This window comes from Dermochelys coriacea, chromosome 4, assembly GCF_009764565.3.
Source record: "Dermochelys coriacea isolate rDerCor1 chromosome 4, rDerCor1.pri.v4, whole genome shotgun sequence".
NCBI classification, from domain to species: Eukaryota; Metazoa; Chordata; order Testudines; family Dermochelyidae; genus Dermochelys; species Dermochelys coriacea.
Genome location: NC_050071.1, coordinates 61,163,657 through 61,176,182, shown reverse-complemented (window position 1 = coordinate 61,176,182; position 12,526 = coordinate 61,163,657). Strand labels below are relative to the sequence as shown.

The following is a 12,526-nucleotide window of genomic DNA, read 5'->3' as shown; positions in this document are numbered from 1 at the left end:
ATATAAGCAGGGCAGGAGGCATAAGTAGCTGCAATGGAGAGACATCTACATGTTCACTGGTGCCTGAATTTCAGCAAAAGCAGCCAAATGCATTCCTGGTGTAACTACATTGACATCACTGGAGTTACACAAGGGATGCATTTGGCCCTTTATTTGACATACAGTGATACATGAAACAAACACAATCTTCATAATCACTTCATGCTGGTCACCTGTTTAAAAGAACTGCAGTAATTAAATGTTTGCATGGATCATAAAGGGTTCACAGTACTGTGACAGCCCCTAGTAAATCACAAACCCTGTAAATAAATAAACATGACATGACAACTCAAACAAACTGGACATGGCAGGCATTTCTGGTGCAATTATCTGAAATTTGTACGCAGTATTGGTTGCAGATTGTTTTCAATAAGCAGATTTCATTCATAGCATATTAAGAGTTCACCAGCTATAAACTGAAATTCATTGCAATGGAATAACCACGATATAAAATGCTTGCTTTATACAGGAGATTGTAAACCAAGATGCTATTATCTTTGATGGTATGATCAGGTTATAAAAAGCATAAAACATACCAACCAACACTTGTGTTCTTGTTTACAATTCCTGTCTGCAGCACTGAGAAACCTGCAACTCCACTGCTTCCCAACCACCATGTTATTCTGTATTCATGCCTTACAGAAAACAAAGCTCATCTCCCACTACATAGAGTGAGAGATTTGGTGAAAAACATGCATTGCTCACCCTGCTATTTTCATTGTTCTTATCAGTTCAGATGCAAGCTAAATAGTGCCCCATGATGGAGATTTGGTTTTTCTGCTATAAGTTACTGTAGAATTTCTTAATCAGAAGTCCAATTCTATGTTTGTTTGTTTTTTAAAAAGAAAGGATTCCAGATGAAAAATGCCAGGAGAAATTCCTCTTTTGTGCTTGCAAATAGTCTCTTTAGGCAGAGGTATCTTTCTCCCTGTACCTCAAATACTATCTACAGTAATAGCATTTCTATCAGGCTTCTGGCTCTTTCCGTCACAAACAAAGCAGTACAGACATCCTAAAAAACAACTAACACAATTGTAACCTATTTGCTGCGTAAATCTACCAAGCATCCCCTTCTCTCTCTAACATTTTCACTGAAAACCATTACAATACTGCAAAGAAACATTCTCACTGGGGATGTTTTTGGCTTTCATCTCACTGCTTTTTCAACCAGAACACTGGAGTTAGAAACCTTAATTAGCAATCTGAAAGCAGCACATAGGCCAGGAATACTTACATTTGCAATTGTGTTTGCGATATTTGTGCACTGATCCAGCACAAAGAAGAGAAAGAGCTTTTTTATAGACTGCCTTTCAAGCCTGGTAGCAGTGAAAAGAAGGCTGCTATCTGAAAGCTACTCATTTTCTATATGCTCTGCTCTACTTTGCTTCCTACATGCATGCAACTCAGCTGCCAGATTTAATAACCATATCAGCCTGTTTCCCTCATAAGAGGCAGAGAGATGATAGGATGAAGATGAAGCAGCCAGCATGTTAATCTGTAGTTATGGCGACACTAACCCTTGAACAAATGTCACAGTGTTATTGCTCTTGAAGAAATAAAATAAATCAACACTATTTCCTCTGAAGTAATATTCAATGCTTTTTCACAATGCCATTAAAAACATAAATGTAGCATTTTATTTATTTATATTTATTTATAGCAAATATTTTATGTAGCAAAATCTGACAACAACGTTCATTTATCTTTTACTATTATCTGACCTTTCACCAGACATTTTCCTAACAAGGCATTTCTACCCCCAAACGAGAACAAAACCCACCTTCTTCAGAATTAATAAAGAATTACTCCTCCCCTCCCCTTCTTCATTTTAAAAGGAAATGTTTCCATATCCAGCTTTGTTGAATCTTTCAGAAAAAAAATGAAAGCTCTCATTTACCATTTACATGTTCCCATGCAGTGATTCTTAGAGCCCTGGACCTTAACGTCTGACGTAACCAGTTTCAGTTCTCTGTAGGCATGGAACATTTCCAAATCACAGGCCACAAACCCAGCTCCATGGAGGTGAGGGACTGGCAAATCAAAGTTTACATGACTGGAGAATAGGGAAGCTGGTCTTGCAATGAAAAACTATAAACTAAAAACATTAAAAAAATATATCACTGACTTTGCTACAGTGTACAGATGCTGCAGAGATCATATGACATTTCTCTGCCTGTGTGTGTCTTTTTGTCTCTCTCATTTATATTCTCTTCCCTTCCCTTCAAGGCACCTATCTCAGCAGGGAGTGGTTTCTGTGGAAACTACAAACAGCCAGTTCTCCACTCAGAGAAACTGTTACCATGGAAACCTTATAAAATGTATATGGCCTAGATTATCATTCCTTTTTAAAATGAAAATTATATTGAAATTATTAATCATAAAATTGGAGCTGAGCGTGTTGGGGGGTGAGAAATAGAGTAATAGCATTACAAAAATAACGCATTATTGTCACCAATAAAATTACAGTTCAACAAGCACTATCATAGCATCACATGCAGAGATAAAATTGTTTCTAAATAGAATTAAATGAGGCATGTTGTTTAGCCTTTTTTACTGAAAAGCGAACATTTATTTTTCTGTTTAGCTTAGCGTTCGTTATAGCACCCAGGACTGAATTATCAAAATGCTGAGATTTGTTTAATTTGTGAATAATAATATTACCAGCCATGAACAGCATATTTAATAACCCAGACCCAACTACAAAACATATATGCAGTATTCAAAACTGAAAGATCACATTTCAAAGCCTCACTATCTACTCAGAAATAATTTAAAATAAAACCTTAAAATGTGCTGAACTGCGTAAAAGAAATTGTATTAGTCAGTGAGGCATGGTTCCCAGTGGAACATGAACAATGAAGACACATTACTGTTTACTCCTCTTTCATCCTCTCAACAAATTCAGAGTTTACCCTGTCTGAATCCATGGTAGAGAAGGTGGATTTGATCAGATTATAAAACAAAGTATTTGGAAGATGGGATGGTTCGGGGTATGATAATGGGATTATGGATTCTTTCATTTCTACAGCAGCCGTTCAAAATCCAGCCCAAATTGGTACTGACAAAGTGGTAATCTACCAATTGGTCTTCAGTGACCTATATGAAATGACTTTGTGTGCTCAGTCTAATTTGTAGTGGACAGTCCACATCACACACCCCCTACTGCAACCTACATTTTAGCACCTTTGTTTGCAGTCTGAGCAGAGTGTGGTTAAGAAGGATGGACTACACATTCACCTTTACGGGTGATCCTTTATGGACAGGATTGAAACATACTGCTTTAAAATATATTACCTCACCCACCTTCTCTCTCTAAGATCCTTGAACCAACATGGCTAAAACAACACTGCATACAACATGGGATTAGAATATAAGAATGGCCATACTGGGTCAGACCAAAGGTCCATCCAGCCCAGTATCCTGTCTTCCGACAGTGGCCAATGCCAGGTGCCCCAGAGGGAGTGAACCTAACAGGTAATAATCAAGTGATCCATCCCCTGTTGTGCATTCCCAGCTTCTGGCAAACAGAATCAAGGGACGCCATCCCTGCCCATCCTGGCTAATAGCCATTGATGGACCTATCCTCCATGAATTTATCTAGTTCTCTTTTGAACCCTGTTATAGTTTTGGCCTTTACAACATCCTCTGGCAAAGAGCTACACAGGTTGATTGTGCATTGTGTGAAGAAATACTTATGTGTTTGTTTAAAATCTGCTGCCTATTAACGTAATTTGGTGACCCCTAGGTTCTTGTGCTATGAGAAGGAATAAATAACACTTCCTTATTTACTTTCTCCACACCAGTTATGATTTTATAGACCTCTGTCATATCCCCCCTTAGTCATATCTTTTCCAAGCTGAAAAGTCCAGGTCTTATTAATCTCTCCTTATATGAAAGCTGTCCCATACCCCTATTCATTTTAGTTGCCCTTTTCTGTACTTTTCCAATACTAATATATGTTTTTTGAGATGGGGTGACCACAGTTGCAAGCAGTATTCAAGATGTGGGCATACCATGGATTTATATAGAGGCAATATGATATTTTCTGTCTTATTATCTATCCCTTTCTTAATGATTCCCAACATCCTGTTCACTTTTTTGGTTGCCAGTGCACATTGAGTGGATGTTTTCAGAGAACTATCCACAAGGACTCCAAGATCTCTTTCTTGAGTGGTAACAGCTAATTTAGACCCCATTATTTTATATGTAGAGTTGGGATTAAGTTTTCCAATGTGCATTACTTTGCATTTATCAACATTGAATTTCATCTGCCAGTTTGTTGCCCATTCACCCAATTTTGTGAGGTCCTTTTGTAACTCTGCAGTCCACTTTGGACTTAACTCTCTTGAGTAGTTTCGTATCATCTGGAAATTTTGCCACCTTGTTGTTTACCTCTTTTTCCAGATCATTTATGAATACGTTGAACAGTAATGATCCCAGTACAGACCCATGAGGGACACCACTATTTACCCCATTCTGAAAACTGACCATTTATTCCTATCCTTTTTTTCCTTTAACCAGTTACTGGTCCATGAGATGACCTTCCCTCTTATTCCAGGACAGCTTACTTTGCTTAAGAGTCTTTGGTGAAGGACCTTGTCAAAGGCTTTCTGAAACTCTACGTACTCTAAGAGCCAGCCTTACCCTGCCCTGCTGGGAGAACCCCTACTCCTGGACTGTTCACACACAGCCTCTGGCATGTAAGCTGCTCCTTGGATTGTGCAACTGAATGACACTAGCCAATATCTCCAGTCCCAGACACAACCCTAGGAACCTCTGTCTTGCAGTGTCCAGTTTTGCCCTCTGGACACTGCAAGCTTATATGAGTTAGTCAATTTAACAAAGAAATTGATATGTACCAAGCTTGTTCTCCCAAGGGGAGTCTCTGACATGCTTCAAACCAAACGCACTGCTTCAGATAGAATACACAAACAGATTTATTAACTACAAAGATAGATTTTAAGTGATTATAAGTCAAAGCATAACAAGTCAGATTTGGTCAAATTAAATGAAAGCAAAACATATTCTAAGCTGATCTTAATACTTTCAATGCCCTTACAAACTTAGATGCTTCTCACTACAGGCTAGCTGGTTGCCCTTCAGCCAGGCTCTCTCCGCTGATGAGCGCTTCAGTCGCTTGGTGGTAATGTAAGTGGAAGAGAGAGAAAGAGCATGGCAAAGTCTCTCCCTTTTATCATGTTCTTTCTTCCCTCTTGGCTTCCCTCCCTCCCCCCCTGAGTCAGTTGAGCATTACCACATTGCAGTCCCAAACTGACCAAAGGAAGGGGGGTTACTCGTTCAAGTGTCCAACAGATCCTTTGTTGTTGCCTAGGCCAGTGTCCTTCGTTCCTATGAGGCTGGGCTGGGTTTGTCCCATACATGCCCTGATGAGGTGTGAACTGCCTCTCTGCTTCTGAAGAATTTTTGCCTGGGCTTGCTTTAAGCCATGAGGACACATTCTGAGCCTAACTATATACATGAAATTACAACCTATAACATTACTATCACTTTTCTATAATGACGATTACTACAACATTACTATAACAACAATGATCAGTGTATCATGAGCCTTCTGAAGACACCCGACATGACAAACTTTGCATTAGATACTACACAATCATATTATAAGGATGAACATGGGGGTGCTGGGTGTTCCCTTGAAGTACAGACTGTCACAATAACGTCAAAAGAAAAATGTTAGCCAGTGACCTCAGTCTAATTTGGTAGACTATAATGGAGATAATGCAATTAAATTGTATTGATTACTATCAAATTAGTGACAAACTAGATTACATTATATGATCTCACATTCTATGAACATTAATAGTGGAAAAATAAAATTAATCTGTAACCATTTTGGCATTGTAGAGTGCTAGTGAAGTTTGTGAGAGTGTGTGTGTGTGAGAGAGAAGACTCATCCATGTCTCATTGTTTTATCTAGAAAGGTAGGAATAATAAACAAGGTACTTCTGAAACACAAAATCCAAGCAACCCCATTTGTATTAGTGGGGTTAGGAGTACTGTGCAAGACTCCTTTTGGGGTGCAGCATGCTTGCCAAATCCCCTCTCCCCTGCCCCTCCCATGCATCCCGCCATGACTCTACTGACTTTCTGCCATTTCTTGGCAAAAGTTGCACCCAGGGAAAGCATCCTGGACAGAGCCTATGCCCATTCCTGAATGCCAGGGGGCACAATTTACCAAAACTATGAAATACAATTGTTTTGGGCTTTTTACTACCAGGGAAAGCTGATGAGAGGGAATTGGTGGGGCAGAGGTGCAGGTTGCCAAGGGTATTTTCATTTTGAATACAAGTTATTAATTAGTTCCAAGATTCGATTATTGCTCTGGCTTATGACAGAGACATCTTTCCTCTTCTTCCCGCTTCTCAGTGTTTCCATCTATGAAACATTAAGCTGGCACACATCACCAAAGCAATCACCACAACCGGCACTAGCTAGCTCTCATTTTAGTACTTTCAGCAAGGAGACTAACGACAGAATGGCACACAATTACCCTTAGCTCTCAAGACCGTTCAAGTCAGTGCTGAGGCACTTTGCTTGGGCAGCATAAGGAAACCTGCTGTGACCTTGCCTGACTGTATCAGTTCTGAGGAAAATTAGATGGCTTCAGGCTCCAGGGACATCAAGACAGTACTTTCCACAAGCTCTGAACTTAATTTTGTGGTGTAGTGGAAACTGTGTTAAAATGATAAGTTACCACTTTAAATCATCCTGAACTTTTCTGGTTCTGCTTGCAGGGTAGAGTGCTCTATAGGGAAGCATGTGATCTGAGTCTGCACAGAGCCTTCCTAGAGCAAGGTGAGTGAGTTGCATATTTCTGCCTAAGGAAGCAGCCCGCATTCTCTTTCTTGGGTTCTTGTGTGTTTAAAGTTCTGGATTTTAAGAAATAAAGTAGTGTTACATTGCAAGCTTCCTGAAAGATTAAAAATATAAATACTCTAATTTCCCTGTGTGTGTGTGTGCCATTTGAACACACAAATTTGAATGTCTTTATTTCTCTACCACAAGGAAACAAGTCAAACACAAACCAAAATTGTCCACAAAGAAAACTAGGTTCCAAAAGACCTAGTTATTCAGCTTTGGTTAGACCTCTGTATGGCTTCACCTCAAATAAAGAATGAATAAAGTAATATTCTGGGAGGTCAGAGGTTTCAAGTGGAATGGAAATGAGGAAAGCTCTTATTCAAAACATTCATTACTATTCTTTTCCAGAACGCCAGCCCAAAATAACTATTTTAGCAGATTTACAATTTAAGAACCCCCGGCCAAGGCATGCCTGCAAAAAAATCCCACCGAAAGCTAGAAAGAAGCAGAAATAACATTACATTGGTAGTAGTGTGCGTGTTTTGCACTTGAGCAGTAGCATCTCTTCCTTTAGTTTGGTGGAAGTGTCTTTGCAGGGTTCCATAGTTTGTGAGGGCAAGGAGCTCATGGCTGGGTCAGGAGCCAGAATCTGAGGACTGTTCATTGTACCAGACACCCCACCTAATGTTCGGGTAAGAGGGTACATTAGCCATGGAGAGTAGGTACTGATTTGTACAGACCTTTGACAAGCAGGGCCGGTATTACACAGGGGCTTTAGGGGTTTCAGCCCAGGGCTCTGGGCTAAGGGGGGCCCCGGCACAGCAGGCTGGCTGCTAGAACGTCTCTGCAGCCTCTGGCAGGAGGGGAGGAGGCTCCGTGCACTGCCCCGCCCCCTGCACCATTCCTGTAGCTCCCATTGGCCAGGCTGCAGGGATGGCACTTGCAGGGCATGCATAGGTGTATAGAGATGTGCCAGCAGCCGGCCGCTTCCAGGAGCAGCGTATGGGCCATGGCATGCAGGCAGCCTGCCTGAATCCTGCTGGACCACCAGCCAGGACCCACCTGTGGTAAGCACCTCCCAGCCGGAGCCTGCACCTCGCACCCCACCTGCACCCCAACCCCCTGCCTCAGGTCATGGCACAGGAAGCTAAGAGTCTTAGCTCTCTGCAGATTCACAGGGCCATTCCTATGTGAGGCTGTCAAGGTTCCTTCCCCACTCTGAACTCTAGGGTACAGATGTGGGGACCTGCATGAAAACCTCCTAAGCTTACTTTTACCAGCTTAGCTTAAGACTTCCCCAAGGTACAAACTATTTTACCTTTTGCCCTTCGACTTTTGCTGCCACCACCAAACGTCTACCCGGGTTTATTATTGGGAAAGAGTTATTTGGAAATGTCTTTCCCCCCAAAATCCTCACCAAAACTTCCCCCCCGCCTTCCTGGGGAAGGTTTGATGAAAATCCTCACCAATTTGCATAGGTGAGCACAGACCCAAACCCTTGGATCTTAAGAACAATGAAAAAAGCATTCAGTTTCTTACAAGAAGAATTTTAATATAAGAAATGGTAAAAAGAATCACCTCTGTAAAATCAGGATGGTAAATACCTTACAGGGTAATTAGATTCAAAACATAGAGAATCCCTCTAGGCAAAACCTTAAGTTACAAAAAGACACGAATATCCATTCCATTCAGCACAGCTTATTTTCTCAGACATTTAAAGAAATCATAATCTAATGCATATCTAGCTAAATTACTTACTAAGTTCTAAGACTCCATTCCTGTTCTGTCCCCGGCAAAAGCATCACAGAGACAGACCCAGACCCTTTGTTTCTCCCCCACTCCAGCTTTGAAAGTATCTTGTCTCCTCATTGGTCATTTTGGTCAGGTGCCAGCGAGGTTACCCTAGCTTCTTAACCCTTTACAGGTGAAAGGGTTTTTCCTCTGGTCAGGAGGGATTTTAAAGGTGTTTACCCTTCCCTTTATATTTATGACACGCCCCCCAAATCACAGATAGGATGAAACGCTGGCTGGGATTTCTTCCTGGAGCTCTAGGAAAAAACAGAGTTAATAAAACACATGCACCTCTAAATATACTACCAAGTATATAAAGACTAACAATATTTTCCACATCTCAAGGACGATTTTAACCAGTTGATTCTGGGAAACTTTCATGGGAGAGTGCATCAGCCACTTTGTTAGAAGCTCTTGAGATGTATTGGATGTCAAAATCTAAATCTTGGAGAGCTAAACTCCACCAAATAAGTTTTTTGTTATTTCCCGTGGCGGTATGAAGCCACTGTAGCACATCATGGTCAGTTTGCAGGTGGAAAGAAACATATGGGCATAGCTTTTCCAGAGCGTAGACAATGGCATAACATTCTTTTTCAGTGACTGACCAGTTGCTTTCCCTCTCAGACAGCTTCTTGCTGAGAAACACTACAGGGTGGAATTCTTGATCCAGTCCTTCCTGCATTAAAACTGCTCCAGCACCATGCTCGGACGCATTGGAGGTTACTAGGAATCGTTTGTCAAAGTCTGGGGCCCTTAGTACAGGGTCAGACATGAGTGTCGCTTTAAGCTGGTTAAAGGCCTTCTGACATTCTTCGGTCCAGTGAACAGCATTTGGCTGTTTCTTTTTGGTTAGGTCTGTCAGTGGGATGGCGATTTGGCTGTATTGCAGTACAAATCGCCTGTAATAACCAGCCAAACCAGCCAAGCCTAAGAAGGATTGAACCTGTTTCTTTGATCTTGGGACAGGCCACTTTTGGATAGCATCCACTTTGGCCTGTAGGCGGTTGATAGTTCCTTGACCCACCTGGTGTCCAAGGTAAATCACTGTGTTTAGGCCTATTTGACACTTCTTAGCCTTAACAGTTAGTCCTGCCTCCCTTATGCGCTTGAAGACTTTTTGTAGATATTCCAGGTGTTCTGCCCAGGAATCCGAAAATATGGCCACATTGTCAAGGTAGGCGATTGCATATTCTCCTAATCCCGCTAGGAGACCATCTACAAGTCTTTGGAAGGTGGCGGGTGAATTCCGCAGCCCGAAAGGGAGTAAATTAAATTCATACAGCCCGACATGGGTGATGAAGGCTGACCTTTCCTCGGCGGATTCATCTAGTGGTAGCTGCCAGTACCCCTTGGTTAAGTCCAAGGTAGAGATGAACTTGGCCTGTCCCAGTTTCTCTAATAGTTCATCTGTGCGTGGCATTGGATAGTTGTCTGGGCAAGTTACAGTATTTAGCTTACAGTAGTCCATGCAAAAACATATCTCCCCATCTGGTTTGGGGAACTAGAACCACTGGAGATGCCCATGCACTGCATCTGTAACATATCCTGGATCTCCTGTTCTATAGCAGTTTTAGCTTGAGGAGACACCTGGTAAGGTTGGATTTTAATTGGGTGAGCATTACCTGTGTCAATGGAGTGGTATGCCCGTTCAGTCAGTCCTGGGGTGGCTGAGAATGTCGGTGCGTAGCTAGTGCACAGCTCCTGTATCTGCTGTTGCTGCATAGGCCCAAGAGTCATAAAGAGGTACACCTCTTCCACGGCAACAGCACTTTTCCCCTCGTAGTAGACACCTTCAGACCACTCAGCATCATCTCCTCCCTGGGCTGTAAACTGACAAACCTTTAATTCTCTGGAATAAAAGGGCTTTAGAGAATTTATATGGTATACCTTAGGCTTTCAGTTGGAGGTGGGGAATGCTATGAGATAATTAACAGCTCCCAGGTGCTCCTGGACAGTGAATGGCCCTTCCCACGACGCTTCCATTTTATGGGCCTGGAGCGCCTTTAAGACCATGACCCGGTCCCCTACTTTGAAGGAATGCTCTCTGGCATGTTTATCATACCAGGCTTTTTGCTCTTTTTGAGCCTCCTATAGGTTTTCTTTAGCAAGGGCTAGAGAGGTTCGGAGGGTATTTTGTAGGTTGGTTACAAACTCCAGAATGTTAGTTCCTGGAGAAGGTGTAAATCCATCCCATTGCTGCTTCACCAGCTGTAATGGCCCCTTAACCTCGTGGCCATATACAAGTTCAAATGGTGAAAACCCTAAACGGGGATGTGGTACAGCTCTGTAGGCAAAGAGCAACTGCTGCAATACTAGGTCCCAATCATTGGAGTGCTCATTTATGAATTTATGTATCATGGCCCCCAAAGTTCCATTAAACTTCTCCACCATGCCATTTGTTTGATGGTGGTGAGGAGTGGCAACCAAGTGATTTACCCCATGAGCTTCGCAAAGGCTTTCCATAGTTCCTGCCAGGGAATTAGTTTCTGCATCTGTGAGGATGTCGGAGGGCCAACCTACCCTGGCAAAAATGTCTGCTAGTGCCTGGCACACACTTTTAGCCCTGGTGTTGCTTAGAGCTACTGCTTCCGACCATCTGGTGGCAAAATCCATGAAAGTCTGTATATACTGCTTTCCTCTGGGTGTCTTTTTCGGAAAAGGACCCAGAATATCCACAGCTACTCGCTGAAATGGAACTTCAATGATGGGGAGTGGCTGGAGAGGGGCTTTGACCTGGTCTTGGGGTTTTCCCACTTTTTGGCATACCTCACAAGACCGGACATAGTAGAAACATCCTTGCCCATTCCCTGCCAGGGGAATGACCTCCCCAACCGGTCTTTGGTCCTGTTCACCCCAGCATGGCCACTAGGATGATCGTGGGCTAAGCTCAAGAGCTTGACCTAGTACTTAGTTGGAACTACCAACTGTCTCTGAGGATGCCAGTCTTCCTGGTATCCACCAGAAACAGTTTCCTTGTATAAAAGTCCTCTTTCTACAACAAACCTGGATCGATTAGAAGAGCTGAGTTGCTCCGTGCCACCGTCCAAGCTCTCTGGAGGCTTTCATCTGCTTCCTGTTCAATCTGGAACTGTTCCCTTACTGCTGGAGACGTCTGTTCCTCATTGGATTGTGGACCTATGCTTGTTCCCTCTGGAAGCGATGTAGGGGATGGGGCTGTTTCCGTTGACTGTGAACCGCTCTCTGCTGGTGCACTATGTTGGGGTACAGGCTCCAGCTGAGCCTCTTGTGTAGGGTTATCAGCTGCTGCCAGTTCAGGTTCGGTGGGGCCCTCTGGTGTTGGGGTTGCAAGTACTGAATTCAGTGCGGGCAATGGGTCTGGTGCTGGTTGTTCCACCGGTTCCAGTTCCGGGACTGGCTCTGTCTGGGTCTCTGGGACTGGATCCACTACTGCTGTTGCAGACATTGGCCTGGGGTCCGGGTCCATCACCTCTGACCGGGTCCTGGTAGAAGTTTCCGGAACAGAGCTAGGCGTGATGGCTTGTTTAGCCTGGCTGCGGGTGGCCATTCCCACCCTCTTGGCTAGCTTCACATGATTGGCCAAGTCTTCCCCCAACAGCATGGGGATGGGATAATCATCATAGACTGCAAAAGTCCACGTTCCTGACCAGCCCTTGTACTGGACAGGCAACTTGGCTGTAGGCAAATTGAAAGAGTTTGACTTGAAGGGTTGAATCATCACTTGGATCTCTGGGTTGATTAAACTGGGGTCCACTAAGGAAGCATAGATAGCCGACAGTTGTGCTTCGGTGTCCCTCCATGCGGTGACCTTCTTCCCACCCACATTCACAGTTTCCCTCCGCTCCGAGGGTATCTGAGAGGTATCTGGGCCTGAGGACCTCTGGGGTGATTC

General features: G+C 43.1%; 1 protein-coding gene across 7 annotated transcripts in view; it reads right to left on the bottom strand.

Annotated features, from left to right (window-relative positions):
• Positions 1-2,254, bottom strand: part of TRIM2 (tripartite motif containing 2) — a 120,619-nt gene extending 118,365 nt beyond the window's left edge. The window contains exon 1 of one of the 7 annotated variants that reach the window (XM_038398331.2): positions 1,937-2,254. The gene's annotated coding sequence lies outside the window, so the exon portion shown is untranslated. Of the gene's footprint in view, positions 1-1,273; positions 1,822-1,936 lie in introns of those variants that run through there. The other 6 variants (XM_038398333.2, XM_043513150.1, XM_038398332.2 and 3 more) reach the window with 6 other exon arrangements.
• Positions 2,255-12,526: the final 10,272 nt, after the last annotated feature.